General features: G+C 48.2%; 1 pseudogene; it reads left to right on the top strand.

The window, feature by feature from the left end:
- The first annotated feature begins 3284 nt into the window (after positions 1–3284).
- On the top strand, positions 3285–3375 carry LOC147724124 (small nucleolar RNA U3; annotated as a pseudogene).
- Positions 3376–5303: the final 1928 nt, after the last annotated feature.

The raw sequence follows: 5303 nt of genomic DNA, 5'->3' as shown, positions 1-5303 counted from the left end.
ATAAAGTCTTGTTAGTACAGACCACCCTAAACATTGCGTTGCATTTTTTGTCCTAACTTTGTGTTTCTCCTGCCCATGCCCTTTTAACGTATTAGACCCTCCAGGATATTGCAACATAGACCAGGAAATTTTGCAGCACAATATCTGAAAATGATCAGCACAATATTGAGCTTTTATTAGCATTTTTGCACCACCTTATTTATTTACCTCAATAATGGTGGGATTCCAGTTAGATTGTAAATTGTTATGCGGATGGTTGAGGTGATACACTGCTACCGGAACTGACAGGTTGATGTTACCGGTTTTGTTTCCCATAAACAACATGGATGTCTCTATTATACTTACTAGATGATAGAAGGACCAGTTAGCTGTGCAACAACTAGGATGGTGATTTGTAGGTAGAATATAACTCTTATAGCTCTTTAGTAATGGTTGTAACTTCTACTTGGTTGGTGACGGATTACCCACAGATCTGCAGTGGCTCTTCCAAGGTGCATTGAGGGTTTGTTTGATAACCAGATGGTTTGTAGCATCGGGTGCTCCCTCATCTGCTAAAATACGCCTGTGCAAGGTGTTAGCTATTATTGGTGTGGATGGGATGGTTTTAAAGGCAGCTAGTGGTGGTGTCTGTATGGTTGCTGTGTGAAGATTCTGTTGCTTATGCATGGTGCTTATTCCTGGTTTTCTTACTAGGCCTTCACCAAGTTGTCGTTGCTACTTGGTGGCCTGCCTGATGTGAGCTAATCGATGCACTCACGTTTAGTGGTACATGTCTCTTAAAATAGTGGTCTTTAGGTTTCATCAACCCTGATTAGAAGATATGACAAGCGTCTTCTCTTTTTTTTTTTTCTTCGTTGGAGTGGTCTTCATGTTCGCCACTGTGGACTAGGGCATCACTCCCTTTTCTTCCTGGTACTTGGGTGGGATACTTAAATAGGCCAACTCGGCCTTAATATGGTTGAATGTCTTCGCTGTAGTGGATGGAGCACACTGTGAGCTAGTGCCCCTCCTCTCCCCCCTATATGGATGACAACTGTCTGATGTGATCTCATGCCATGTGCCTTCCTTCATCAGGGAGACAGTGAGTTGGAGCTATGCAGCAGCGAGCAGTGCTTAGAGAGGCAGGCAGGTCTCTGCAGCAGTGAGGAATTGCTTCTAGGAGCTTGGTTATGAGGTGTGGTGTGTAAGACCTCTTCTCTAGCACTTCACCTTCAATGACTTATTTGTCATAAAGATTCTCTGCGTGCCAGTGAACACCTTACTGGAGGCACTGAAAACAGGCACTTTGTGTGGCTAACTCTATAAATGCTTTACATTTTCCCAGTTAATTGCTGGGGCCCTAAAACACAGAAAATACCTATACAGGCACTGTATGCCAGCGGATCCAGAGGCTGGGGGCACTGTGTGTCTTGACACAGCAGCTTTTGGTCTGAAATGTGGTTTTAGGTTTCGACCTGGCCGTAGCACTGCGAAGCACGGCTACGCCCAGGCGAAACGTTTGTTTACAATATGGGGGACTTGAATCCGCCCCTTCTTCCATTGGCTAGCTCCATAAATGGAGGCTAGCCATTGGAAGAGAGTGGCTGTCAATCACGCTTTCCCCGTGAAAACGCAATTCGGGGGTGTGTCTGTGTCTTTTTTTAAGTACCGCCCTCTCCTCTTCCCATTGGCTGGAATTTTATCTTCCAGCCAATGGGAAGGGGAGAGCGCGAAAAACACGCCCCGAATCTGCCGGCCGGGACACCCCGGTGACGTCATTCCCCGGGCCGCGCTGTGATTGGCTGCCGGCCCGGGACCTGACTTGTTTTTGTTAGTGACGGGTTTTAGGGTCATCCTTTGTATTTTTGTTTTTGCTTTGTTTGTGTCAGCCCCCCTACATTGTGGTGTCGGAATTTCAGAGCTAGTGTTATACCTGTATTTTCCCTTGCGTTTTGTGCTATTCATACTTATTTTTCTGTTATATTTCAGTATGCCTCTTGGTAATGTAGTGGGGTCCGTACTGTTAGCATTATATTTTGTGCAGCGTATTCTTTCTCTGCTAATCTTAAAAGTGTTTGTCCTCACAGAGATGGCTGCATTTCCACCACTGTCCGCTGAAATCTCACTTCCTGTGCGCTTCCAGTCTACTGCCCGCCCAAATGCGCGTCACTTCTGCTCTGCCATCTTGTCCCTGTTGCAGCAGGGATTGCTGGAAAAGTTTGTGCTATGGGAGGTAGCGGGAAGCAAAGCGGGCTTGAGAGGCGCCAGCTGAGGAGGCACAGAGGGGAGCGACACCGTAGTAGGTGGCGTCCCGGTTGGCAAGGGGCGGAGATAAGAGAGGGTAGGGTTTTGAAGCACTGTCGGGATAAGGGGAGCCCCCCCAGGAAGAGGGGGGCAACCATAACGGTGTTGAAAGAGGAGCCATAGGGGAAAAGAGCGCAAGGGCTCCGAGGCTGTCAAGGTACGGAAAGTGGAGCTGCACGGACACCGTAGGGGTGAAAGGAAGGACCTCTAGAGACAGGGAGGAGCCACAGCAGAAATCAGTGCTCCTGTGAATAATTTTAGGGGAGCGCCGATGACGGGAGGGTAGGAAGAGGGAGGCGCCGCAGCTAACTCAGATAGACGGGGCACCTGAATGGTGTTTGTGTGTCAGAGTCAGCCAAGAGCGCTGCAGAGGCACCCCCAGTGCGTTGGTAGTAGAGCACAGGGTTCCTCGCCGATTAGGATAAGGGAATCATCCCTACCGAGGGAGATAACAGCGGACACGCCCAATCGAATTAGACGCCCCACAGTGATGAGGAACCATTCATTCATACATTCATTAAATAGTTAATGTCCTGTTAAAGATCATCTGCTACAGAGTGTGGTCACTTAGTTGGAAGATCTTCTATAGGTGCGACAGGCACCTCAAGGCAGAAAACGGTACTTAACTGTACACTAAACACTGCTGAGGGTTTTTTGCTGAAACAAGCCGACACAAGCCCGTTGTGCAGTTTGTGAAGCAAGTTATACTCAGCCGTGTAAAGTTAAGGATCCAGTCGTGTAGAAGATTTCCCCAATGGTACCAAAAAATCCCAGGCGACACCCGAGGGTGCTGTCAGTATTGGAAGACGCTTACAGTGGCCTATGGGCAGCATTAGATCACCGAAGGCACTTGTCATTCCATTATGTCTTTTATATTTAAAGTACAATTAAATACTTGCTCGGTATAAAGAGTGCCACTCGGGTGTAAACAGAACTCCGTGGCGCTACCTCAAGGGTTAGTAGGCTGAGGTAGTAGTTAAAAGCCTGATCTTCGTAAGCCATTCCGAGCGTGAGTTGACAGTGCTGCATTTCTGCAGCTACTGTTTGTTATCGAAGATCGTTCGTCCCTCGCTTACAGGAGAGCTGGAGGAAGGAGACACAAAGGATTATAAGTAGCCCGCAGTTGTGCACATTAAGGAAAAGCAAAGGCTCAAACACGACGTGTGATTTAGCGCACGCTGTCTTCCTTTTCTTACAGTGCACAGCTGCGGGGCTGATTGGGGTCCATTGAAATAGTATTTGTGTTAATTGCAACGCAAATACTAATTCAAAGGACCACAATCAGCCCGCAGCTGTGCACTGTAAGAATCTCGCGCTGCTCGCATTTTAAAAGCGGCGGCGCGAACGGTATCACGGGAGTGCGCGCTAATTACAGCACACTGCGTGCTTAAGGTGACCTCTGAGCTCGCGCGCGCAGCTTCTTGGGAACAGTGGCGGTAACTATTTTTGAGTTTTCGCCTTCTCTCTCCTCGTGTGTAGAAGATGCACTGAGGATGATGGATTGCTTGACTGAGTTGTATTTTTGATTTCTGTTGTGTTGCTGGCGGGGTCAGGAGCTGCCCGCTGATGGTGTGGGGATGGCCGAGAAAGCGACTACTTTATCCCATCACTCTCAGCGGTTTGCTCTTCCTGTCCCTTTTTCCCTGAGTGCTCGTAGTGGTGTTGTTTCGAATCTGGGGAGTCATGATGCAGAATGAACCGACAGCAGGTCTGTGATGTGTGTTTGGCACACTGGAGAGTAAACCCAAGTTTATTAGTTGTTTTATGCCATATTCCATCACTACGCCACCCACCATGCTGTGCCATGCTTCAGTTTCTAATGTATCGGGGATTTCCACGGAGACCGGAGCTGGTGCAGAACCCAGGTTGGCATGTCCAGCGGGGCTGCACATACCAACCGATCGTATGTTTCTCATGACCAGTACGAGACTGCTTGTGTTTTTGAAGGTGAGGGTGGGGCCTTCATTCTGCGAGGTGGTATGTAGTATTGGGGCAGTGCGCCTTGTTTCAAGCACAAACACCGCAGCAGTGTACACACTGTGCATGGAGTATGTACAACATTGAATGTGTGTTCATGCAGACTGTGGCTCTGGTCTCCATACAACGTAAATGGTGCTATTCTGTGCCTGCTATATGTTACAGGGTGCTACCACCCAAAGCAAAAGACATCCAGAAGAGCGGCGCAATTCCGATGTGACCAGGGCTTAATTTGTGCCGGTGCTAAGCACCAGCACTTATTAATCAGGGCCGGGTCTACCCTGCCACGGGCAACTCCTCAAATCAATGACTCGCTGCACGTGCAGTCAAAATTCTAAGTAAATATAATTGACTGTCTTACTGCTGTGTTTTTCAAACACTTACAGTCTCCCGAGAATGTTGCTGTGCTAAGAGTGTGAATAATACATCCTCCTTATCTATGCAAATTTGCTTTCGGTTCAGTGCTACGGGTGGCGGGCCACTGATTGGGCAGTATTTGATCCCGTGGGGGTAGGGGCTGCGGCGGCTGGCTGCGTAACTTTTTTTTCCAATTGAATTCCAAGCCCCGGCACATGTGCACCGCCACCGCATGAGTAACCAGTTGAGCGCGACTTCGAGGCGGGCACTGTTATTTTGAAGCAGCAGCAGATCTATTATAAAGGCATTGCCACCAGTAAAGTAAAACAGTCAGTAAAAAATTAAATGAACACTGCTTTTCCTTGAGCGCGGTGACGTTTTAAAAACAGACTTGGTATACAGCGATACCCGAGCAATCATTCCAATGGCGTCGGGTGGGGCATCGGGTGGAGGAACAGTCAGGTCAGGAGGCTGGAAGGGCAGGGCCTTGCCCTTAACCCCTTCCTGTCTAATAATGTTAGACTTGCTTGGCTTAAATGAAATGAATTGCTGTTTGGAAATGAAATGCTTTTTTCCGTGCATTTAATCTCTTCCCGAATCTGGATATTTCTGATCTACAGCATCAAGCCTCATGGCTCAGGTTGTTTGTGCACGTAGTGGTGATTCCTGCTGGGTGAACTTGTGCC

The sequence above is a fragment of the Lissotriton vulgaris genome, chromosome 4_1, assembly GCF_964263255.1.
Source record: "Lissotriton vulgaris chromosome 4_1, aLisVul1.2, whole genome shotgun sequence".
In the NCBI taxonomy this organism is placed as follows: Eukaryota; Metazoa; Chordata; class Amphibia; order Caudata; family Salamandridae; genus Lissotriton; species Lissotriton vulgaris.
Note: the sequence above shows the minus strand (reverse complement) of the source record. Positions and strands in the feature narration are given on the sequence as shown.